General features: G+C 40.6%; 1 protein-coding gene across 3 annotated transcripts in view; it reads left to right on the top strand.

The window, feature by feature from the left end:
* LHFPL3 (LHFPL tetraspan subfamily member 3) overlaps window positions 1–25,873 on the top strand; it is a 774,666-nt gene that overhangs the window by 646,622 nt on the left and 102,171 nt on the right. The gene's annotated exons all lie outside the window — the stretch shown is intronic.

The raw sequence follows: 25,873 nt of genomic DNA, 5'->3' as shown, positions 1-25,873 counted from the left end.
TGTCTGAGGCCGGATTTGAACTCAGGAACTCCTGAATCCAGAGCCGGTGCTTTATCCACTGTGCCACCTAGCTGCCCCTAACCCAATCTCTCTTAAGGGGAAATGATGGTAAAACTATATCATTTATTGACAATCAGAAGAATTGAATTAGCACATTCAATTTATTTAGCAATTTAGAAATCTAGTTAACCAGTTCCATATCCTGCCCACCCATTTACTTCTTCCAGTAAGAAGGAAATTGGAGATACGTGACACATGGAATCACTAACAAGGATCTGAGCTCCAACATGAGTTACCTCAGTGGTCCCCTTAGGATAGAGATAACATGGTGTTACAAAGAAACGCTAGTACCTAAGACAGGTACCTTTCTGCTCCTTCCTGAGTCATAACGTGTGTTTGTTTTGATCTGAGGCTATGATTTCATCAGAATCACAAAATGCACGTTAATGATTGGGACAAGCAGAGTGCTTTAGGGAAGAGAGACTAGAGACCAAAGTTTTAGTGGATAGGAGACAAGCAAGAGACTGGAATCTTCTCTGTCCTGCCGCTGATTGGCTCTAACAAATGAGAATAGCCATACAGACCATAAGGTAGTATTTTTGTTGTTGTTATTGTTCAGTCATTTCAGTCTATTCCTACTCTTCATGACATCTTTTTGGGGACTTTTCTTAGCAAAGACATGGGAGTGGTTTGCCATTTCTTTCTTGGGCTCATTTTACAGATGAGGAACCAAGATGAATGGGGTTAAGTGACTTGCCCAGAGTCTCACAGCTAATAAGTGTCTGAGGCCAAATTTGAACTCAGGTCTTCCTGAATCCAGACCCTGTGCTCTACCCACTTGAGCCACCTAGTTGCCCCAAGGCAATATTTATACAGTTTAAATTGCCCCACAGGGCCTTTCACTTAGTAGGAACTTAATAGACATTTGCTCAACTGAATGTTTGCTAAACTGAGTTAAATGACAAAGTGAAATACCAAATGAAAAAATCTCTTGACTTGAGGAGAACTTCAGAGCCCTCGGTCCATCAGCAGTTTATTGACCCTTCAGCCAATCCATTTTCTCCCAAATTCCCTGCATCTCAGAATTTCACTTTAACAAGCCTGCTTAACTTTCCAAGGATAATTGCCATGTTTCATCTCAGATCAGCTCAGAACTTTGTAAGTTGTTTAGGATCTTCCTTTTTAAATGCCAGGCTCCAGGAAGGACCTGAGGAAAGAGATACACATTTTTCTTCTGGTTTCTTCTGGTCACATTTTCTGGTTCTTCTTACTGGAGTTCTGGCTGATAGGAATGAACTAAATAGAAAAACAACTCCCTTCCATTGAATGAAGAGATTGGAGACTTTAACAAATGGCACTGTGGTGGTTGTATATCTCTTTCTTGAGGCTATGACTGAGGACAGTTTTAATAGTGGAACAAGTTCCTAAACTCTTTTTCTCAAGAGGAACCCCTGCTTGCTGCTCCTGGATTCTTTTCTTCTTTTTCATGTAATAGCAGAACTGTACTAATAGAAGAAATAATACACTTAGAAAGCACCTTGTATTAGAACCATCATCAATTTGTTGTTGTTCAGTCATTTCATCCATGTCTGATTCTTTGTGCCCCCATATGGGGTTTTCTTGTCAAAGATCCTGGAGTGGTTTGTCACTTCCTTCTCTAGCTCATTTTACAAATGAGGAAACTGGGGGCAGCTAGGTGGTACAGTTGATAAAGAACCAGCCCTGGATTCAGGAGGACCTGAGTTCAAATCCGGCCTCAGACACATGATACTTACTAGCTGTGTGACCCTGGGCAAGTCACTTAACCTTCATTGCCCCACAAAAAAAAAATGAGGAAACTGAAGCAAACAGGGTTAAGTGACTTGTCCAGTGTCACATAACTAATAAGTGTCTGGGGCCAAATTTGAACTCAAGACTTCCTGACTCCCAGTCCAACATTCTTTCCACTGCACCACCCAGCTGCCTCACCATTATCAATACTAATAATTAATTGTTAGTTTGTGTGTTAGAATGAAAAGATCACTGGATCTATAGCCATCAGACCTAATTTTTAATCCTGGATCCACCACTGACTTGTTGTGTGACCTTGGACAAGTTATTTAACTCCTGAGTATCCATTTCTTCCTCTGCAAAATAAGGGTAATTATAACTTACCAGTTTGTTGTGAGGAGAAAATGAGATAATGTATGTCAAATCAATCAGTAAAGATTTATTAAGTACCTGCTATGTGCCAAGAACTGTGCTAAGTGATGAGGATAAGAAAAAGAAAGAAATGAAAATCAGTCCCCACCCTCAAGGAGTTCACAGTCTAATGGGGGAAACAACATGTGGACAAGTATATACAAATAAGGTATGTATGAGATAAATAGGAAATCATTAACTGGAAAAGTGCTAGAATGAAGAGGTGTTGCTTCACAAACTGTCCTCTCTAAATGTGAGCTATTTGCAATAAAAATCAATAACATATTTACAGAACTCTTCATATCTTCACCATCATCAGCTTTATGAACATCAAGTATTTCTTGTTGGTGTTACAGAGTAGAATGGAAAGAAAAATAGAACCGTACTTGTATGACCCGGGTGTGAATTATAACTAGCTGTGTGACTCTGGGCAAGCCTCTCACCTGCTCTGAGCATCGACTTTATCCGTGAAATGAGCGTAATGATCCTTATAAGTACTTTGTAAACCGTAAAGCTCTGTACAAATGATAAATGACAAGTGCTGCAGATGCAAAAACAAAAACAAAATCAAAAGATGTCCCTGCTCTCAAAGACCTCAGAGTCTCAATGACGGCAGCTAGGTGGCGCAGTGGATAGAGCACCGGCCCTGGATTCAGGAGGACCTGAGTTCAAATCCAGTCTCAGACCCTTGATACTTACTAGCTGTGTGACCCTGGGCAAGTCACTTAACCCCAATTGCCTCACCAAAAAAAAAAAAAACACACAAATGAGTGTGTACAAACAATATATGTGCAGGATGAATGGGGGGGGGGGATTCTCAGAGGAAAGGCAGGTTAAGGTGGACTAGAAAAAACTTCTTGCAGAAGATGGGACTTGAAGGAAATCAAGGAATCCAGAAGATGGTGAAAAGGAGAAAGAGCATTCCAGGCAAGGGGGCTCATGTAAGGAAAATGGAATATCTAGCATGAGGAACATTAGGAGTATCCTCACAACAGGTAGGCTCTGTGGATGTTTTTGTCCACACCTTACAGATGGCAAAACCAAAGCTCAATAAGTGTCATGGAATAAATGTTTGATGATCAATTGATTATCACATAGGCTACCAAAATAGTATGGCTACCAAAATAGTATAGCTTCAAACGTCAGGGAAACCCCTGGGGAATTCTTCAGTCAGGGTGAGGGGTTACAAAGAGGATATTTAGGCCCAACACAATTATCTCCAGATTTCTGGCCTTATCCATTATCATCAGCCAACAAATATTAAGCATCTACAATGTGCCAGACACTGTGCTAGTGTTTCACATGCAAAGAACGAAACAATCCCTACTTCTAAGAAGCAAATATTCTGTTAGGGGAGAGAAGTACATTTATAAATGTGCAGGTAATAATAATAACAGCTAGCACTGATATAGTACTTTAAGGCTTGCAAAGTATTTTACAAATATCATCATAGTCTGTCCTCACAAAAAACACATTTTACAGAGAAGGGCATACGGAAGTTAAATAACTTGTCTAGAATCAAACCCTTAGTAATTTTCCAAGGCCAAAGCCTAGCTCTCTATTCACTGTACAACCTAGCCACTTCACAAAGGCAATATAGTTAAGTAGAAGTCAGTTAGGGAAGGAGGGCACTAGCAGCTGGGGCGTTAGGAAAGATTTCATGTAGGACGCATTTTACCTGCATCTTTAGGAAAGAAAGGGATTCTGTGAGGTAAATGTGAAAAGTGACTACATTCTAAGCATGGATGACAGTCATCGCAAATGCATGGCAATGGGAGATGAAGTTCCATGTGGGAAGAATAGAAAGAAGGCCCATTTGACTGCATTGAAGAGGGCAGAGGGAGAGTAGTATCCAATGAGGTTGGAAATATAATTTGGGACCAGAATAGGGAGAGTTTTAAAAACTAAGCAAGAGGGGCAGCTAGGTGGCACAGTGGATAAAGTACCGGCCCTGGATTCAGGAGGACCTGAGTTCAAATCCAGCCTCAGACACTTGACACTAGCTGTGTGATCCTGGGCAAGTCACTTAACCCTCATTGCCCTGCCCCAAAGAAAAAAAATTAAAAATAAACAAGGGAACTTAGATTTTATCCCAGAGGCAATAGGAAGCCACTGGAGTTTATTGAGTAGGTCAGAACTTCACTTAAGGATAATCACTTTGGCAGAGAAGGTAAAGAATGGACTGGAGTGAGAAGAAACTGGAGGCAGGGAGACCAGCATTATGGGGGAGTGCTTTTCAGATTAATAGGATATAATTCCTAGTAAAAGACTAGGCAAAAGAACATAGCCAGATGCGTCCAAATCCATTGCCACCACTACCCAAACTACCCCAAATCACTGTCCTACTGACCATAGCTTTGTGGCATTATTTTTATAGATACAGGACAACGTGATGTAGTTATGATTATAGATAATTGTGATTTTATTTCCACAGATGCACTAGCAATTCTGAACATCTGTCTTTGCCAATAATAAGAAAAATGAATATGTAGGTTTAATTCATGTTAATGCTTATTCAGTGTTTACTATTGGCAAGGCACTGTGTTTGTTTCTAAAGATAGAATGACAAAAAGTAAAATAGTCCCTATTTCTATTTTTAATTTCTTTCTATGTCATTGTACTAAACCTCTGAAGACTTTCCTTTGTTACCACCTGATAGCTAGTGTAAAAGAAATCTATTTTAGTGACTGTGTAATATGGGCAGTCTGTAGGTTTTGTATGTACTGTGAAGGGTAAAAAATTCAAAATATCTTTACAAAATGTTATTTATCTTTTCAACTTATTAACCTGAATATAAGAAGGAAGGAGAAAGGAAGGAAAGAAGGGAAGGAGGGAAGAAAAGAGGGAGGGAAAGAAGACCTCTACCTAAATAGCAATCATTTAAATTTAGGCTAGAGCCAGGCACCATATTGAAATAGATCCTCTCTGGAATATAAACCTTCTTGATGTATATAGAGTTAGGTCAGATTAGTACAAATAGTGAATCCCCTGAGGTGGTCACATTATTTGAATTCACACTGCATATTTTCATTAAGCTGGGACCATTACCAAATTTTACATAATTATAACTCCAAATAATGAGAATTTGAATAGCTATGACTACTTCAGGAGAAATCATTATTTGCATTAATCAGAACTAAATAGAATACATAAGAACCAAAATCTATTGACTTTGAATTTCTGTTTACAGTAATGATTCTTAAGAAATTGACAAGGGATCTTTCCATGCTGGCTTTTTTCCTGCTTCCAGTACTACTCTCCTCTCAGATACCCCTTCCTTAGGATTCAGTTCATGCCCCACTTTGGATCTAGGGAGACACTAGTGGAACCCCACCACCCCTTGTTTGAAGACTGAACCATAGGGCAATACATGAAGCCAATTTACTAGGTACAAAGGGAAGAACCTCATTTCTAAAATAACCCACCCCCTTCTCCCTACAAGCTCAATATGAGTCAACACTATGACATGGCAGTTTAAAAAATAAAGGACTAATATGATTTTGGTCTGCATTCATAGAAGCCCAGCACTGAGAACAAAGGAGGTAAGTGTCACTACACTCTGCCCGGGTCATACTATTGTGTTCAGTTCTGGACAGCACAGGTTAAGAAGGACATTGATTAATTGAGAGTACATCCAGAGGAATGTGACCCCAGGGGTGGGGAGTAGGTGGGAGAGCACCAGGGTGAAAGAATCTAACATCATGCTATTGTGGCAAGTAAAACTATATGTGGTCGCCCTATAATAATTGTCCCAAGTGTTAGGGAATCTAGCTGGGATTTATAATATATTTGTTACTTAGAAATTAAAGGCTACTGCACCAGTTTGGGGTATTAAGCATTTATTAAAGCATATTAAAATATTAGTAGCGAGAGCACACATGGCTCTGAAAGATAGGAAAGCCTAGCTAGCAAAGAGAAGAGAGAGCAGAGAAAATGGGGATCCCTAGTGGGCTACGTCTGCTCTCACCAAGTTCCTGGGGCCAAAGAGAGAGATCAGTGAGCTAAGCTCTCTGAGGGAAGGGGCAGAGCCCCTAATACACTGCTTAAAGCTAATTGGTTAGCATCATTCAAATCTATTGGTTCACTGGATTTGAGGGTGGTTCGGTGCAGTCGTGCTGAGGTCAGAGCCCAGAGAACAGATCCTCTTTCGGGAACAAGGCTTTCAGGTGGGAATGGTTTTGAGTAAGATAACTTCCTGACTCTGGGCTGGCCTTAAGAAAGGTCATGCCAGGCTCTCCCAGTGGGGGCCTCTTGGAGTCCCAAAACCCCTATTATTAATAATTTTCTCACAGTATATAAATGGGAATGTTTAGGAAATGGGGGAGGATTTAGCCTAGGAAAGACATGAGGAGAAAGGCTACCAATGGGTCATGTAGCAATGGTATGAAGTTCCAGCAGGAAAATCAATGATGGTAGATAGATGGCTGTCATTGCTACCTCATAATGCTCATTACTCCTTAGTCATAACCCTTTGTAAACTTAACTGCAAGGCAGTACATGAATGAAGAGCTGTTTTGTTTCTGCAGGATGGGGAAGAAGAATCATGTTCATCTCCTGATACCCTATGATAACCAATAATATTTGTACAACATTTTAAGATTTGCAAAGCGCTTTATATATGCTATGTCAATTCTTACAACAATCCTGAGAGAGGCAGATGCTATTATTATCCCCATTTTATAGATAGGGAAACTGAGGCAAACAAAGGTTGGGTGACTTGCCTAGGGTCACATAGCTATTAAGTGTCTGAGGCTGGATTTGAACTCAGGTCTTCCTGACCAGGTCCAGCACTCTATCCACTGAGTCACTTAGCTGCCCATACCTCACATCATGTAAATTACTGCATTCATATAAACAGGATAACTTGATCTGAAAGAATGATGGAAATTGTTTATATTGTTTATTCCCATGCACTTTCTTGGGAGGACAAAAGGTAGACCTTATTAGACCATTCTTAGAACAAAATGTAGGTGGCTATATGAAACAAAAGCTTTGGAAAGCCTCATTCTCAATGAATAAATAAAGCTGCATTCTTACTCTTAAGACTCAGACAGATATGATTTCATGGTAGTTATTTTTACCAATAAGATCATAAACCATACTGGACTGACAGCCTGTTGCACCTAGCCCTTCCCAGACTCACCAGTATCTCACAGTATGTCAATGGGCAACAGCCAGAATTTGAATAAAACTCATACATTTTCCATATCTGCTAATGACCTTGCCATGACCTCACTTCCTTCTAACCCAGAATGATTCCATCCTGACCCTGGAATCTGGATCCCTGTCCTAAGCTGCTGAGTGGTGTGAGCAAGTGAGCTATTTCCTAAGATTGCTTCTTAAAGGAATGCGTTTGCTGAAGGGAATCAGATATATTATACCAAGTACAAATGTGAGCTCTAGCAAGAACCTTTTCTATTTCCTTAGATTTGAAATCATCACCTTTGATCTTAATTTTAGTCCTCTTTGGTAACCATGGCTTCAGAGACCTTCCTTCAATTACTGTGTCCTCCTACATAAAGGAGATGCTAGGTTTAATCTCTTAAACCCCAGCTGAGATTCTGCATTGGCCTGGGTCACAATTCACTTATAAAGTGAACTCTAGACCCTGCTTTCAAAGGCATATCGTTGCTTTCAGAACCATAGGAATTCATTTTCAGCAGGAGCTCATCCCTAAACATAGATCCCATTTGGGTAACACCTCACCTGGGCATTGCTGCTTCCTCCTTGCTGGGTTCCTAGACTCTAGTCTGTACCCATTCCACACAGGTGTATGTAATGATGAAGTTTATTTCCCCGGGCTGCCTCTTGAACCAAGTGTCTACACTATTGAGATATTTCCCCTCCCTTCTTCTTCTCCCACTTGAGTAAATGGGGAAAATAAAGAGTCTGTCTTAGAATATACACTTCGTGTATATTACCAAATTTGGGATGAAAATTATCAGTCAAGTTATCACATGGAATAGAATGAGTCAGTTGTGTAATATACAGTACTGAAACAAACCTTTTTTTAAAAACTGGGACTGACTCTGTAGTGGGTTTGGACATAATTTGTTCCCAATTTTCTTGGCTATGATAATAGCTTAAAGCACACAAATACAATGCTGAAGAATGATCTTGCAAGGAAGAAAACAGTAGAATGAAATGGTGATTATGTGAAAGCCCAAATGAACAAGATTGGCTCATATTCAGTCAGTGCCCTCAATTGATCAATCAACATTTATTAGATGCCTGTTCTATGTCAGGTACTGTAGAAGTGCTGAGGATACCCAAAAAGGCTAGGTTCATGCATGAGGATAGAAGGTCCCAAACCAGTGATGGGGGTAGCATTTGGGAAAGATCAATGGAGAGACACAAGGATATACAGGGCAAGAGTGGGAGTGGCCAGGGAGGAGAGGAGAATTCTGGGGAGCTTTGATCTCATCTTGTATGAGGCAGGTAGCATACAACAACAGAGTTCATCCTGATTTTGCCTGAGAAACTAGGAAACCAGGAGACAGTTCTGGGATACCCAAGAATTCAAAAATTGAGAACAGGAGAATTATAACCACAATCCCATCTCCTTCCCTTCTTTCAGAAGGAAGCAGCAGTCCAAGGAAAGATGTTGATTCTAGAGAGATCTTCTAGAGGCTCTCTTCTATTCAGGACTGGAAACTTAAATTATCTTTGGAAATAATGGTTGCTCATTCAAAAGTTTGTTTTGTTTTTCTCTCTTCGACAAAACTTTGAGCTCCTAAAGAACAGAAATTGTTTTCAGTCTTGGTTTTTGCCTCTTTATTGGTATCTGACACCACTTAACACAGTTTCTGATATATATTAGGTGTTTAATAAATGCTTTTTGACTTGTTGCATGCTTGCAGGTAGAGAGTCTGTCTCAGCACATGGTGAATACTATGCATATATTTCCCATTGACCTGGATAGAGGTTATCTCACTTCAAGGACAGTTCTCTGTTCACTACCTCTCACTTATTATTGCATATTTCTTTACTATCTATTACTTTACTCTTTTTTTTTTTTAGTGAGGCAATTGGGGTTAAGTGACTTGCCCAGAGTCACACAGCTAGTAAGTGTCAAGTGTCTGAGGCCGGATTTGAACTCAGGTACTCCTGACTCCAGGGCTGGCGCTTTACCACTGCGCCATCTAGCTGCCCCCCAGCCTTGTACTTCTGAGCCTCCTGGACCATACACACAATGTCTTCTTTGTTCAGACAACTTTTATCATTGCTGATGGTGATCTTCTTCTCCTTGACTATGCTTTTATCTACAGGAGAAACATTTAGGATGACATTTGCAAGAATAGCTTTCATTTTTTAAATAAATTTTTGAGTTCCAAATTTTCTCCTTTCCTCCCTAAGATGGTAAACAATTTGATATGGGTTATATATGTATAATCATGTAAAACATGTCTATATGAGTACAGTTGTTAAAGAAGAAACAGGGAAAAAAGGAAAAACATTTTAAAACGAAGGTGAAAATAGTATGTTTCAATCTGCTTTCAAACTCCATCAGTTCTTTCTCTGGATGTGGAGAGCACTTTCTATCATGAGTCTTTTGGAATTGTCTTAGATCATTGTATTGCTCAGAAGAACTAAGTCAATCATAGTTGATCATCACACAATGTTGCTGTTACTGTGTACAATGCTCTCCTGATTCTACTCACTTCACTTTGCATCAGTTTATGTAAATCTTTCCAGGTTTTTCTGAAAGTATCCTGCTCATCATTTCTTATAGCACAATAGTATTCCATTTCTTTCATATACCACAATTTGTTCAGCCATTCCCCAGTTGATGGACATCCCCACAATTTCCAATTCTTTGCCACCACAAAAAGATATAAATATTTTTGTACATCTAGTCCTTTTCCCTTTTTATGATTTTGGGGGATAAAGACCTAGTAGTGATATTTCTGGGTCAAAAGTATGCACAGTTTTATAGCCTTTGGGGCATGGTTCCAAATTGCTTTCCCAAATGGTTCAATCAGTTCACAGTTCCACTACCCGTCCATTCATGTTCCAGTTTTCCCACATCTTCTCCAACATTTATCATTTTCCTTTTCTGTCATATTACCAATCTGATAGCTGTGTGAAGCAGTACCTCAGAGTTGTTTTCACTAACCAATAGTTATTTAGAACATTTTTTCATAAGACTATAGATAGATTTGGTTTCTTCATCTGAAAACTATCTGTTCTTATCCTTTGGCCATTAGGAATCCCATCTCCCTTCATACCCAGCACAAAGAACAGAACTGAATGTCTTCTACTCCATTGGGTTGGAAGCCAGGGTTATACTCTACTTGAGCTTTCAGCTTCCATTGTATAGAACCAAGATAGAAGAGATGGATCTAGGTAATACTTCTAAGCACAGATCTAGGAAGGGGATTCCCTAGCCTATTATATAAGCAACAAGCACAAGCATCCAGTATTCCTGCAAAGGCTTTGTGAGGAAACTGCGGGTTGTGGCTGGTTATAAGTCTCAGTGAAACATTCCCGCCCCCCCCCTTAAGTGTCCATTCAATGACTCCATTCCCTTCCCACATTCCCTTCAACCACCATCATGACATCAAGACTCTTTCCTCCAAAGCCCAACATTGTGAGTGGGGAGCAGGATTTGAAAATTGTCCATTGTTGAAGTATCATAGATTCTTTAGGGCCAATATTGCTCTGTTATAAAAAGACCATGAGGGAGCAACTAGGTGGCACAGTGGATAAAGCACGGGCCCTGGAGTCAGGAGGACCTGAATTCAAATCCGGCCTCAGACACTTGACACTTACCAGCTGTGTGACCCTGGGCAAGTAAGTCACTTAACCCCAATTGCCTTATAAAAAATAATAATAATTAAAATTAAAAGACCGTGAAATGCATTTAAAAGAGCTGGGGGAAATGACGAGGAAAGGCTAGCCCTACCACCACCTCCCCAGAGGCCGATCTCCCCAGCTTCTTGGACTGAATGTGCTTAAACCCATCTGTGGCCTAAAGAGACTCATCACCCCTCTGTGTTTTGTTTTCCCAAATCTTCAAAGGTGATTTCAACAGCTCTCCTGGGTAATCCACTGAGCTGTCCCAGTCCTAACCTCATTTGTAGAATTCCCTGCCTGCCTGTGACAGCTGACCTTCTGGGTATGGTGAAAGGCATCCATCTTTAAATGTGTATCTTATTGATGACAGTCTCTGCCACGAGCTGTTAATGCATTTTAATTCACTCTGATTCCTCTCTACTTGCACCCTGGGGTGATTGTATCATTAAGGACACCATTTTATAAATAAATAACCTAAATCGGAGTGGTACAGATTAATGATGCAGGAGGAGGGGAAGGGAAGGGAAGTGGAGGAAATGCAACAAAGCCAGGCCGACAGAAGAGAACATTTGCTATTCCCAGGGTTAATGCTGTCTGTTTGGGAGGTTTTCAGCCCTTCCTTCTATTTTTCTCCCTCCCCCTCCTTACTCCCCTCCCCACCCCATACCCAAGAAAGCTTTTTCCAAAGCTGGAAGTTCCAAAGCTCTAGTCCCTGTTTAATCTGTGGAGTTGGAGAGCTCATTCATTCATTGTTCAGGTCTCCTCCTTTATCATACATAGAAATATTAATATTGAAGTTTATACTTTTTTTTATTCTCTTTCCTTCTCTGCTAGGTAGGGCCAGATTTTTAACCCCTCTATATGGCCAGCAAAATGACTCTATAGAAATTTAGAAGGGGGCAATAACACTCTGTTAGACCCCCCCCCTTCATATTTTTTTCACATGACTTGAAAGCTGAACAAAGCCCCCAACTGTTTCCGTTGTTATTAAATGGATTGAATTCCAGTTTTAGCTGATCCCCATGAATGCAACTTGACAGGGTTTCATCTCTAATATGTCCGGAAGCAGCAATTGTAGAGATGATGGGCACCACGACCCTTCTAGAGATGACACTGAAACTGGGATCCACACTCCCAGCCCTAGCCAACCATTAGCATACTGCCTACTGCGACAGGATCAACTGGTTTCTGAGGAATGCCTTATGCCTCTCACCATCAGCTCAGCGATTTGAGCAAACATCCATCTCTGGCTTTTTATCTTTCTCTAAAGGAATTCACACCGATGGCCCATTTAGAGCTGAAAAACCCCTACCTCTGTGGAATCCTTGTATTCAGTCTTGCATGGGAGCCTCCTACCTGGCTCTTTCTATTATACAAAGAAGCCTTGCTTCTCGGTTCTGAATGATTTCTCAGTGTTCCCAGAAGAAAAATCTTTGCCGTCGGAGGCCTATACTTTTTTTCCCTCCTCTCATAAAGAGCAGAAGTTGTATTACCCTTGTAATATAAAGTACATGTGCTTCAGCACTAATACCCTGAGTCACAGCATCCAAATTAATCGCTTTAAATGCTGCTCACAGTGAAGGTTCTTGCTCCAGAATGGTCAGGACCATTCAGAAGCCCGGCAGTTTTATACGGCTGCGTGCTTTCATCAGGATTTCCTATTATCTTTTCAAAATCTTGTCTTAGAGGCTGGGTTCTTGTAGCCTAAACTGAGGGATTCAGAAAATTAAGGATTAAATCTCTACACTGAGAGAGGCATGGGGCTATGGAAAATCTTCAGCAAGTCATAGCATCGTCCTGTATAGGTCTCCTCAAGGAGTGTGAAATAGAGAAACAATGGGCAAAATGAGAGCACTGTGACACTTTTTTTTTTTAATATGGGAGTGGGTAAACTGCCTCCCTGTCGTTCCATTTCCTGATGTGCTTCACATTTGCAGCTACCTATTCATACTGCTGGGCAGAATTCTCTGGAGGAAAACTGGGCTCATGAAGACATTTGCACCCTCTCTCATATACACATCTGGGCATGTTACATCTGAAAATTGGAAAATGCACATGCATTCAGACACCATGCAAAGGGGAGAAAAAGGGAAATGGAAAAATACAAAGCACATTTGTCATTTTCGGGGTGGGAGGGGAGGGGGAACGGTACAGGAATGGTAAATGAAGAGCTCAGCTGAGCACTAATGATAATAGCAGGTTTCCAGCTTAAAGTTCCAATGTCATTGCTGAACTTCAGAGCTTCTAAAAAGCTTCTCTGAGTCTGATTAGAAAGGGGTGCTCAGGCACATTTTTACAGGTAGGGTAAACCAAGCCAAACCAGAGGCAAAAGCTGTACTGGGCTCTTCATGCCGCAAGACTGGCCTGCAACAAAATCGAAAGGGCTGGAATTGTTCTTCCATGCAATTCCTTCTTCCCTGCTGACTTCTTTAAATCCTCTTGTCTCCTCTCCTGTTATCTTTTCCATCCACCGACACCCAGGCACTGAATTCAATTCAACAATGCTAATCAGGTACCTTCTATATGACATGCGCTCCCAGCTACTAGCCATACAAAGACAGAAATGAAGTACTGCCACCAAAGTTGGTCCTTCCAAGGAAGTGCCAACAAATTAGCTTTCTAGCTTCTGGCTCATGCCACCCAGCATTCCACAAATAAAATGCCAGTTCTATCTCTGTCCTGATCATATCAAGGTTAGAAGAAGAATTTCATGCCAGAAAGAACCTTAGAAATGTCCTAGTCTAATTTCCTCATTTTTAATGATAAGGAAACTGAGGCCAAGAGAGTTTTGCCCTGTCTAATGCCACATAGGTAGTGACAGTCCTGGGAATAGAACCCAACACTCTTGACTCTTCAGTCCAGTGTTCTTTCTATTATTTGGAGGAAAGATGTGGCAGACCTCTGAGGTTTTCTGTGTGGTGAATACCTGCTATGAAATCGCCTTCTTTATGCAAATCCACAGTTTAAGACTTAGAGAATGACGTGAGTCTTGAAGAGCTTGAATGACTGAGCTAGGGCCAGCATGTGATTTCAAATTCAGATAGAAAGGGGTAGGGGAGGTGTGGAGAAGGGTTCTAAAAACTACACATGAAGATTGTCTATGTTGTATGTATTTTCATTTATTTTGTTAACTATTTCCCAATTACATTTTAACTGCAGCTCTCTGTATTAATACAGTTGTTCTCCAACTTTGCCATGAAGACTCAGGGCATGCTAAAAGTTTAAGTTGGCACCATCAAACTTGCAGAGTTGGGAGACTCATGTAGTTTCCCTTCATGAGAGCTACTGATTTTGTTGAATTCTTTGTAAGGTCTAGGTCTGATGTGAGATAGTTGGATAGACAGACAGATAATGGCAGGAGAGAGAGAGAGAGAGAGAGAGAGAGAGAGAGAGAGAGAGAGAGAGAGAGAGAGAGAGAGAGAGAGAGAGAGAGAGAGAGTTTAAGCACTCACTTTATGTGTTAGGTACGGTGCTAAGTGTTTGAAAAGTAAAACAAGGCAGTCATTGCCCTAAAGGAGCTTACTTTCTAATGGAAGAAAGTTAGCATATGTGTGTAATGGGCAAATTTAATTTTTGCAACTACTGTATTTACTGGGTAAGTAAAATTTATATTTAAACCAAGTCTTTTGTAAATTTTCTTTTATTTGCAATAATGTAACATCCAAAATTTCTTGGCACAACTGGTGAAACTCATAGCACACACTCCGAGAACCACTAGTTTAATTAGATTAACTAAAGTATTCATAGCTGGTTAATTGTATTACACTTCCCAGAGTATATTTACTTTTTTTTTTTAAAAGATACCTATAAAAAGAAATGCTTTCAATCAAACAGAATTTCTAATATTGGACTTCCAAACACTATAGCAGTTAGATAGAAGAAAAACTTTGCGGGGCAGAAGGGGAAGGCGGAGATGTCTACTGCTAAACTACCCCCTCCTAAAGGCTAAGGCTGGCCTTATATTGCAAGCAGTGGTTCTGATCTCTGCATACAAAAATCGATGCTTGTAACTAGCCCAGAGCTGCTTCTTGCTCAGTCAGGGATACTTGGGCTTAGACACTGACTACACAGAGTTACAAGTGCCATTCTGAATCCCAAGATCTGCAATATAAAAGCAACAAAGAATGATGGGGAAACTTCTATTTCTCAACTCTCTTATTTGCAAGATCTGACACTGTCTCCAGATTTACAAGAGAGAATTAGCCCAGAATGGCCAAAAAGCTTCATTTTCACCACTCATTCCACCCTACCTCTCCATCCTCCATTTCCCAGTGGTAGTTTCCAACTCTCCTCTCTCCTTTTTCCCTACTAATATTCCATGAAATGACTGGTCTAGTCCCCTCTTTCCCCCAATGCCAATCCTATAGCTCTGGTCACTAGATGTTAGCTTCACCTCAAATACTATGACTAACTTGGCCTTTAGACAAGGGAGAAACAGGCCCTGAAGTCAATAACTTAGGTGACTTTGTGTCAGTCCTGCTATTTTGCCATACTTTACCCTCACTCTCTCCTTCTTGTTACTGGGCTTCTACTTTGTTCATTAAGAGGAACTCTAGTGTGTACTTGTAGTCAGAGAACTGACTCTGCTCCTTATTCTGTGATCTTAGGTAAGTCATCTTTAGGTGGCATAGTTCATAGAGTGATGGACTTGTATTCAAGCAGACTGGAGTTCAACTCCTGTCTCAGATACTTATCTAGCTGTATGACCCTAGACAAGTCATTTAAACTCTCCCACTCTCAATTCTTTATCACATACAAATACCACACACACACACACACACACACACACACACACACACACACACACTCTTTGTTGCCTGGTTCATGTCCCCTATAATCAGATCTGTGTCTTAGCAGCCTGCCTAATAGTTCCAATTACTTCATGATTAGGGCTTTGCTTTGATTTTTTTTTGTCTTTTTTTTTGTGGGGCAATGAGGGTTAAGTGACTTGCCCAAGGTCACACAACTAGTAAGTGTCAAGTGTCTGAGGCCGGATTTGAACTCAGGTCCTCCTGAATCCAGGGCCCATGCTTTATCTACTGCACCACCTAGCTGCCCCCTTTGCTTTGATTTTGCCCTAGGTCACCATAAGTAAGACCTACTACCTGCTACTAGATCTCCAGTGCCACTGATTATCAACCTGCTAGCAGACTACTCTGATACTTGTTTCTGCCAACCTGCCAAGATACCTTCCTGCTCTCCTGGTAGACCCTCTTTGACACTGGTTATCAGTGTAACAAGACCTCTGCTGACTCCCTGTTGCCATATTGTCCTGAGGCTAGTGTGGTATAATGCAAAGAGTACAAGACATGGGTTCAAATCCTGCCTCAGATACTTCCTAGCTATGTGATTCTGGGCAAATCATTTAACCTCTATGAGACTTAGTTTCATTTATAAAATGAAAACAATATCACCTACCTCATAGGGTAGTTGTGAGGACCAAGTGAGATAATTCTATATTTTACTTTATAAGCCTCTACATATATAAAAACTGGTATTCCATAAATGCCAGTTATTATTATTATTATTATTATTATTATTATTATTATTATTATTATTATTATTATTATTATTGTCATCATCATTATTACCTGTCTACTTGAGAGCTCACATTTCCCAGAGTATATAGATCTCCAGTCTTGCTATCAGGAAGACCTGATTTTGTCTTCTATTTTGAAATCTACAGGCTGCATGACCCTGGGCAAGTCACTTAACTGCTCAATGCCTTGAGCAACTCTGGAAGCTACAGAACAGTTGCAGAACCATTGCCAGTTGATCTGCACTGGTGAGAGTTTCCTCTCTAGGAGCTCCCTATACCATTGAAACGAGAGAACAAAAAGAAAAATGACCTGTCTGGACTCCCTCCTATTACGCACTGCTGAAAACTTTATCAATCTCACCCCTAGGGTGAGAATGTTTGGGTAAATTTTAGTAAAGTTTCCATACTCCTTATGATGTCTGAAAGACTGAGCAGGGAGGAGAAGGGGAAGAACACACATGGTTTGTCTGGTGTGTCTAGTGACTCAAGAGGCTTCCTCTGGGGTTCCATGAATCATTACCTATTAGCCCATAGACCCCCGCCTGAGAAAGCATCCAACCCTGGGAAGCTATCTGCAAAAGGGCAGGAGGGGTGCCAAAAGGAGAACTAGAACTGTTTCATAAGCACTTGCAGCTGTGGGCAGGAGGAGGCTGAGAGACAGTTCGGGCTGAAGTAAGAACTCAGAGAAGGAAATGTGGAGATTCATTTGATTTGGAAATGAAATCCAAGGCCACCCACTCACCAACCAGTCACCCCTGTCCCCAGGCCACAGTGTAGAACTGATGACACATGAGAAGAGAGAATCCCATTGTCACCTGACCAAGGGGCCCTTAGTAGCCACCTCGGAGGCCTGCTCTAGGAGAGCAAGAAAGGCATTTGCAATATTGTATACAAAGAGGTTCCAGGATTTAACCATTGATTGGCTTAACTACAAATTAGGCCCCAGTAACAAACCAAGTCAGGTTTTGGAGGCCTGATCTAGCTAATTACAAAGAGGCCCATCACCAGGAGGTTGGTTTCCTGACAATGATTTTTTTTTTTAGCCATGGCAACCCATGAAACCAAGAAAAAATTTAAATGGTCTTCAATTGTGCAATGAAGATTGCTAAGTGAGAGAAAATGGGGGTACTGACAGCTTTCAGACAATTGATAAATTTCCATTTGAATAGCAGCACTGTAAATGTGAAATCCTTCTCCAATGACCAGCACATGGATATAATGCTAGAGGAGCTGAATCATATTAGTCTTGACAGTCTTGTTATAAGCAAAACTGGTCACATGGCAAGAATAAGGGAAGACCCGTTGATTGCCAAAGCTTCCACTTTTGTTGTTGAGTCTTTTCAATCATCTCAGATTATTTATGATGCCATTCGGCGTTTTCTTGGCAAAGGCACTGGAGTGGTTTGCCATTCCCTTCTCCAGCTCATTTTACAGATGAAGAAACTGAGGCAAACACAATGAAGTGATTTGCCCAGGGTCTCACAGCTAGGAAGTGTTTGAGGCCAGACTTGAACTCATGAAAAGGAGTCTTCCTGACTCCAGGTCTGGCATACTATCCATAGCATCACCTAACTGCCCACGAGTTTCCACTGGTACCCTTTGAACATTAGGAGAAATTGATGAAGGACCCCAGAATGTTGGGTGGCCCCCTGTGGTGAACCTTGGGAAGAAGTATCACACAAGATGGGCAGGCATAGAGGGGTTGTGATCTTCATCATTGGCAGGAACTAAAGTCAATGAGATGATGATGGTGGTGACGATGAGGATGAGAATGATAGCTGGTATTTAAATAGTGATTTACATGGTATCTCACTTGATGTTTGCAACAACCCCAAAAGATAGAGAGATGCTATTTCACATTTTACAGATGAAGAAACACCAAGCTTAGGAAATGTTAAGTGACTGCAGGATTTCAATTCATCTTCTTGACTTCAGGTCTAGTATAGAGATCCACTGAGCTACCTAGTTCACAGATCTCGCTGTGTATTTGTGTCAAACTATTCCACCAGAGCACTTTGTACCAAAATTATACCCTCTCTCTTCCCTAAAACTAAAGCAAGACCAAAGTTTGAAGAGCTGGAAAGCAGGAGTGGCTGACAGCAAGAGGAATGAACTGCCTGGCACCTGGGGGCTCCAAGTGGATGCTCATTTAGAGACAACAAACACCTCAAGTAAGAATATTGGAGAAGCACTCAGAGAATGCACATTAAGTACTGTAATCAAAGGCTGGAAAATTTCCCAAGAGTCTTAGAAAACAACTCTGCTATAGAACTGTAGGGTGAAGGTGACAATAACCTGCAAACCTTAGGAAGGTGTAAACATGGAGAGAGGGGAATTACTTGGTGTGGCATGAGGCGATTTGACTTAGAACAAAATGAAAATATTACATTGGAAGAAGCAAAGACTTGAAATGATTATCCATTTCCCTCCCCACTGCTACCACTAACCAAAACCCATGTCTGCATTGTTGGACTGCATTGATGGAATGAGGTACCATTCTATGAGACTGAAAATCTGGTGAAATTGTGTCATTTATGCTGCAGTCACACTGACCTTTTAATGCTGAAATTGATGTATTTGATATATACTTATTTGATGTGCACATCAAATACTGTGTACATTTGATGTCATTTGATGTATACAATTACCCGAATTTGATGTATTCCCAACAGCAACAGAAGCAATCTAGTTGGCAGCCTTTGTGAGGAACCATGTATCTAAGAATCAGGAAGTGGTTGGTGGCCCATCTAGGACTATCACTGATGGCCATTTTTCCATGCACATACTTAATGCAAGGAGTTTTTAATTCTCCTAACATGGTATTTCTAGGGCAGTTAGGTAGTGCAATGGATAGAGTGCAGGGCTTACAGTCAGGAAGATTCATCCTCTTGAGTTCAAATCTGGCCTCAGACACTTGCTAGGGAAAGTCACTTAACTCTGCCTAAATTTCCTCATCTGGAAGATGAACTAGAGAAGGAAATAGCAAACTGTTCCAGTATCTTTGCCAAGAAAACCCCAAATAGGGTCTCAAAGAGTTGGATATGACCAAAAACAACTAAATAACAAATACAGTATTTCTGGTATACATATAGAGAAAAACAGACAGCCCCTGTCTATGGGATTTAGCCTATTCTGTATAAGACTATTTCTTTTGTCTATAGGGATATTCTAAGACTCAACTCATCTTCTACTACCCCACTAGTCTCTTCTCTTGAAGATTAAGGGAAAAGAAATGTCATTAAGTGTAAAAGAAAAAAGTGTGGAATCAGAAGACCTAGGCTGAAATCCTACCTTTCATATTTATTACCCATAACTACCTCCCCAACTGCTAATGCCTGCCCCCTCCGAGTTTACTTGCCTTCACCTCTGTATATTTCTTGTAAACATCTAGTTATTTGCATGTTGTCTTTGCCATTATAATATGAGCTCCTTGAAGGCAGTAGTTGTTTTATTTTTGTTTCTGTACTCTGGTGCCTAGACAAGTGCATTTCACATAGTATATGCTTAATAAATGCTTGGGTGGGTGGAGGGGTGGATGGATGGATGGATGGATGGATGGACAGACAGATAGATTTTATATGGGTGAATGGATAGACTTCTTCACTAGCACTGGTTCATGTGAACTCAACAGTTTCCAAAGGAAGGCAAGACCTACCAATGAGGAGGGTTGCTTGAAATCCTACAAAAAGGGGAGCAGAGTTTTCCTCAACAGCAAAGGTCATGGGCATAAGTTCCTTCTTCTTAAATCTGGATATATAAAAGTTACCCTGTATTTGAAGTCTTGTTAGTCTAAATGCTTGTAGAGGAGCTGAGAACTCTTTTTAGGACAGATAGTAGCCAAATTCTGATGTTCCCAGGGGAAATCTTGCATGAGAGCATGAGTCAAAAAGATTTATTGAATCAATCGATTTATCAGTCAAATATATTTATTAAACATCAAAATACTAGGCATGAGAGATGTATGTGAAGAGAAAAATGTCAGTCTCTGACCTCATGTACTGTACAATCTAGTGGAAGAGACAATATGTATGTACAGAAGTATACACAAAATAAATGCAATCAGTGCAAGGGAGTTTGGGGAGGGATGGCACTAGCACCTGGGGGAATCAGAAAAGGATCCAGGTAGAAAGTGGTCCTTAATTGAGTGTTGAAGGAAATGGGGGATTCTGAAAAGCAAAGGTGTGGAGGAAATAAATTCTGCCATTGGACACACTCAGCACAAAGGCAAGGAGATGGAAAATGCGTCCAGAAAAGCAATTTGACCAGTATGGCTGGATTGTAAATTACATGGAGGGAAGAAATGCAGATAGGAAAATGTAACATTTATTAAATGCTAACTATGTTCCAGGCAGTAGGGTGGACAGAGTGCTGGGCCTGGAATCAGGAAGACTCCTCTTGCTGAGTTCAAATCTGGACTCAGACACTTACAAGCTGTATGACCCTGGGCAAGTAACTTAATCCTATTTCTTCATCTATAAAATGAACTAGAGAAGGAAATAGCAAACTACTTTATTATCTCTGCCAAGAAAACCCCAAAAGGGGTCACAGTCAAACATGACTGAAAAATGTGTCAGGCACTGTGCTGAGTGCTGGGAATAAAAATAAAAGCAAAAATCCCATTTCTGCCCCTTAGGGAGCTTACATTCTAATGGAAAAAATCATACATAAGAGGAGCTGGAAAATATTAAGGTGGAGAAGTAGAAAGATACCTGCTCTGGAGCAAGGCAGGTGAGGAAGGGCAGAAATTTGGAGAGTGAGGAAAGGCTCTGCGGGGTTGAAGTAAGTACACCCTGGACACCATATGAAATGGTACAACGTGAGAAAAGAGAGATGCAGTGTAGAGGTATTTCCAAAGTGAGTCTAAAAAAGTAGGGAGGGCCCAGTCTGAAGAGCTTTCGATACAAGATAGAGTTAACATTTAACCCTATTTGGAAATTCAGGTGACATGGATATTAGTCCGAACTCTGGCCCTAACTTGCTGGGTGACCTCAGGGAAATTGCTAAACCTTTCTGGACATCTGTTTCTCATCTGGAAAATAATAGGGTTAGAAATAGCTGATCTTTCCAGTTTTGAAATTGTTTGAATCTGTGACTCTCTGGCCTTCTGTTTACTTGTCTCCAAGAGAAAATCATCCCTTTCAAATTGTGTTGATTAAATAGCTTAGTGCTGGCTCCCTTCTGAGTTTAATTTCTGATTAAGTGACTCATTGAATCTCCGGACTTCTTTATTTAAAAAAAAAAATCCCGTTTTCTTTTCAGCAGCAGCTTTAGCCTGAGTAGATATTATGCTATAAATTACACTATAGCTTTGTAAAGCATGACTTAGAAACATTAAATATCTCATAAGTGCTTTAAAATTAATTTGATCTTGAATGTGTCCGTGTATGAATGGGTTTGACATAAGCCTTTCAATTTTACGGTCCACTTCAGGGAGTGCACGAACCACAAAGCGTAAATCAGTCTCAGCATTTGCTGATAGTGCTCACTAAGCTACTGGAAGAGAGGTGGCTAACAAACTCTTCAAACAAAGATGTAGACATTTGCAGTGCAATAAGGATTCAAGCTTTCAAATGCTATTACTAAGGCTTTGTTCATGCTTTTGACCCACTCCAGAAATTTACATTGTGCCTTCATGTTGTCGTTGTTGATCAGTCATATCCATTCTTCATAACCCCATTTGGGGTTTTTTTGGCAAAGATACTGGAATGATTTGCCATTTCCTTCTCCTGCTCATTTTACAGATGAGGAAACTGAGGCAAACCAAGTTAAGTGACTTGCCCAGAGTCATACAGCTAGTATGTGTCTGAGGTCAGATTTTAACTCAGGAAGATGAGTCTTCCCGACTTCAGGCCACTTCATCACCTAGCTGCCCTCCCCCATCCTAACTATATCTACATATGCACAAATGGAAATAAAGAATCAAGGCATTGGCCTTGACCTCCCCACTTCTATGCTTCCTTCTTATTCCCCTTCAAAAAAGCCCACTATCCTCTGATGCCTAGGACTAAAAGTTGCAGAGACAATACAGACCTGCTTTGGTAAAGGGAATTTCTTTCCCTGGGAAAATCCTGATGAAATCACAGATCCAGTCCCTATCCCTGTCCTCATCTAGGTAATTGAGACAGACATGTTGTTTAGACTTGGGTTAACTTGGTTTTGTATGTATAGACCCGTGTACAGTGTAACTGGTAAAGTAAAGTTAAAAAGGAACCACATGAGGTTTGGCGAAAATGAGTTCTGCTTGTGATTGATTGGTTCAATATTTACTGAATGGCCATCATAGACTAGCTGCCGTGCAGAGAGCCTGTGGGCTTTGACAGTTAGCAAATTTATCAACTCGTAACAGAAAACAGTTAAGAAGCTAGTGAGGAGGGCAGGGAAAAGAAGGGCAGTCGGGGGGAGGAAAGAAGAATGGAGAAAGGGTCAGCAACAAAGTGTGCCCCACCTGGAAGGTGTCCCCTACTTGCTTTTGCCTTACAGAAGCCCTCTCGGCTTTAGATGCTGCTCAGGTTGGCCTGAAGCCTTTCCTGATACCCCAACTGCTAATGCCCTTCCTCTAAAACCACCTTGTATTTAACTACTATAAATTTATGCTTTGTATAAATTATATTTGTCTAAAATAGTATGCTTGTATAAAGTACACTATACTATATATGCTATGGTCTAATATATATACAAATATAGATACTTGTATAAAGTAGGAATATATACAAAGTATATATTTTTTAACTTTGATGCTATATATATTTGCTGTCTTCCCCACTAAAATATAAGCTCCTTGTGAGTAGAGACTTTTTCCATTCTTTTTACTGGTCCCTCAGAGCCTGGCACATAGTATAGGCTTAATACAGTCTCAATAAATACTGGTTGGTTGATTGAAAAAGAACCAAAGTAAACCTGGAAAAGACTTACATGAACTGATGAAGAGTGAAATGAGCAGAACCAGAACATTGTCCACAGTAACAGTAATGCTGTGAGATGATCAATTATGATTGACCCAGCTCTTCTCAACAATACAATGATCTAAGACAATTCCAAAAGACTCATAATGGAAAAAGGCTCTCCACATCCAGAAAAAGAACTATGGAGTCTGAATGCAGATCAAAGCATACTATTTTCACTTTTGGGGTGGGGGGGAGATTCCTTTTCTTCTATTTCTTCTTTTACAATATTACTAATGGGGAAATACATTTTACATTATTGTACATGTATAACCTATATCAGATTGTTTGCCCTTTGGGGGAGGGGGAGGGGAGATAGGGAGAGAGAAAAATTTTGAACTCAAAATCTTTTTAAAAAAATGAATGTTGAAAATGGTCTTTACATGTACTTGGAAAAAATTAAATGCTATTAATTTTTTAAAAAGAACCAAAGTAGTGAGGAAAAAAAAAAACACAGTTACTTCCAGCAATGACTTCTGATGCTAGCTGCTAGTTGAACCTACATGAAGATACAAGTCTTAGAGTCAGAAGACCCAAGAAAGTCTAGCTCTGACTTTCCTGCTTGCTTCATGACCCTAGGAGAGTCACTCAACTCTCTTCTCTAAGCCTCAGTTTCTTCATAAAACAACAGTTGCAACCCTTACCTCCTAAAGTTACTGTCAGGGAAGGGCCTTTTTGAATCATAAGATGCTCTATAAATTATGTGTGCAGTTGTTATCATCATCAGTGCCAAGTGATGCTGAAATGCTGATGATCTCCCAGAGTAGGGAGCAGTGACTAACCTCTTCGGTCCTGAGTGCCTCTTGGCAAGGAAGGAAGTAGAAAAGGAGAGGACAATAAAGGACAGAGAGAGGAAGGGGCAGAAATGGCAGAGAAAGAAAAAAGAAAGTGCTTCTTATCAAGGCCATGCCGCCCATGAGGGGCTTGTCCTGATGGCTGTGCCACAGCCTGCCTGGCCCTGATGTAAAAGCCTAGGCAAGGAAGAGTTTCTTTTTTATTTTGGAAATGGGAAATAATGAACATAAAATTCTCATTCTTTTAATAACTTTTCTCTTATAACATGATATATTTATGGCTATAAGTTTATAATTTTGCATTCATTTTCATTCTTACAAATTAAAAATTATGCTCCTACTGAAACTGGGTTATCTTAATCAAATGGTATAACATAAGGATGCATCTTTTCCTTAATAAAAAAATTATCCATGCATAAGAGGCATATGGAAATTAGCTAAAGAGAGTTTTGATGAGGAAAACAGTTGAAACAGTTCTATGTTCCACTGATTACTGGAATGTTTAATTCAGGTAATTCTATCTTAGGTACCAAAAATTGACTGAAAGTGTCATCTCCTCCTCCACGGGAAGCTGGCATGTGCCGGTGGTTAGGGAGACCTCCTCTCAAGGGATAGCAAGGAGGGTTCAAATCAGGATTCGAGCAAGCCTCAAATCAACCAAAGCCCAACCCTAGGGTGAAAATTCAGTTTTTCTGGAGTACCAAAAAAGTTGAGATTGAATGGAATGAGTGGCTGAGTAGAGGATTGGAGATTACACCATAACAACAACAACAACAACTAACATTTATGTAGTGCTTGCTGTGTGCCAGGCACTACAAGCCCTTCACAATTATTATCTCATAACGTCAGCAAGTGGACTGTTATAATGACACTCAGCCTTCACTGGATACTGTGTACATTCTCTGACTCTGCCTCCTGCCCTGCCCAGAGGTCTGATCATGATCGAAGGGTGAGATTTGCTTTAGTTGTCTTACCTCAACTGTGCTATTAAAACCTGTGCTAGGTGGCGCAGTGGATAAAGCACTGGCCCTGGATTCAGGAGGACCTGAGTTTAGCCTCAGACACTTAACTAGCTGTGTGACCCTGGGCAAGTCACTTAACCCTCATTGCCCTGGTCGGGGGGACTACAATCTTGGATGGAAAGAGCCCCCACTGCAGGAATCAAGTCTCAGCTGTATTTGTCAGCACTTTTTTTTTCACTTAGAAAAATGTTGATTTAAAGAAACATAGCAAGGCATCAAAATTGGGAGTCTAGAGCAATGGTGTACTAGGTGCTTCTTGCTTTGGGAGCATGGATGGGCAAGGGATAAAGAGGTATGAGGAGACTCCCAGTTAGAACAGACCTCAGTCAGGAGTCATCTAGTTCAAAACTATACCTGAGCAGGAGGCAGCTAGGTGCACAGTAGATAATGTACAGGCCCTGGATTCAGGAGTACCTGAGTTCAAATTCAGCCTCAGATACTTGACACTTACTAGCTGTGTGACCTGGGCAAGTCACTTAACCCTCATTGCCCTGGTCGGGGGGACTACAATCATGGATGGAAAGAGCCCCCACTGCAGGAATCAAGTCTCAGCTGTATTTGTCAGCACTTTTTTTTTCACTTAGAAAAATGTTGATTTAA

Source organism: Dromiciops gliroides, chromosome 5 (assembly GCF_019393635.1).
Source record: "Dromiciops gliroides isolate mDroGli1 chromosome 5, mDroGli1.pri, whole genome shotgun sequence".
Taxonomy (NCBI): Eukaryota; Metazoa; Chordata; class Mammalia; order Microbiotheria; family Microbiotheriidae; genus Dromiciops; species Dromiciops gliroides.
The sequence above is the reverse complement of the archived record's forward strand: the minus strand, read 5'-3'. Positions and strand labels throughout refer to the sequence as shown.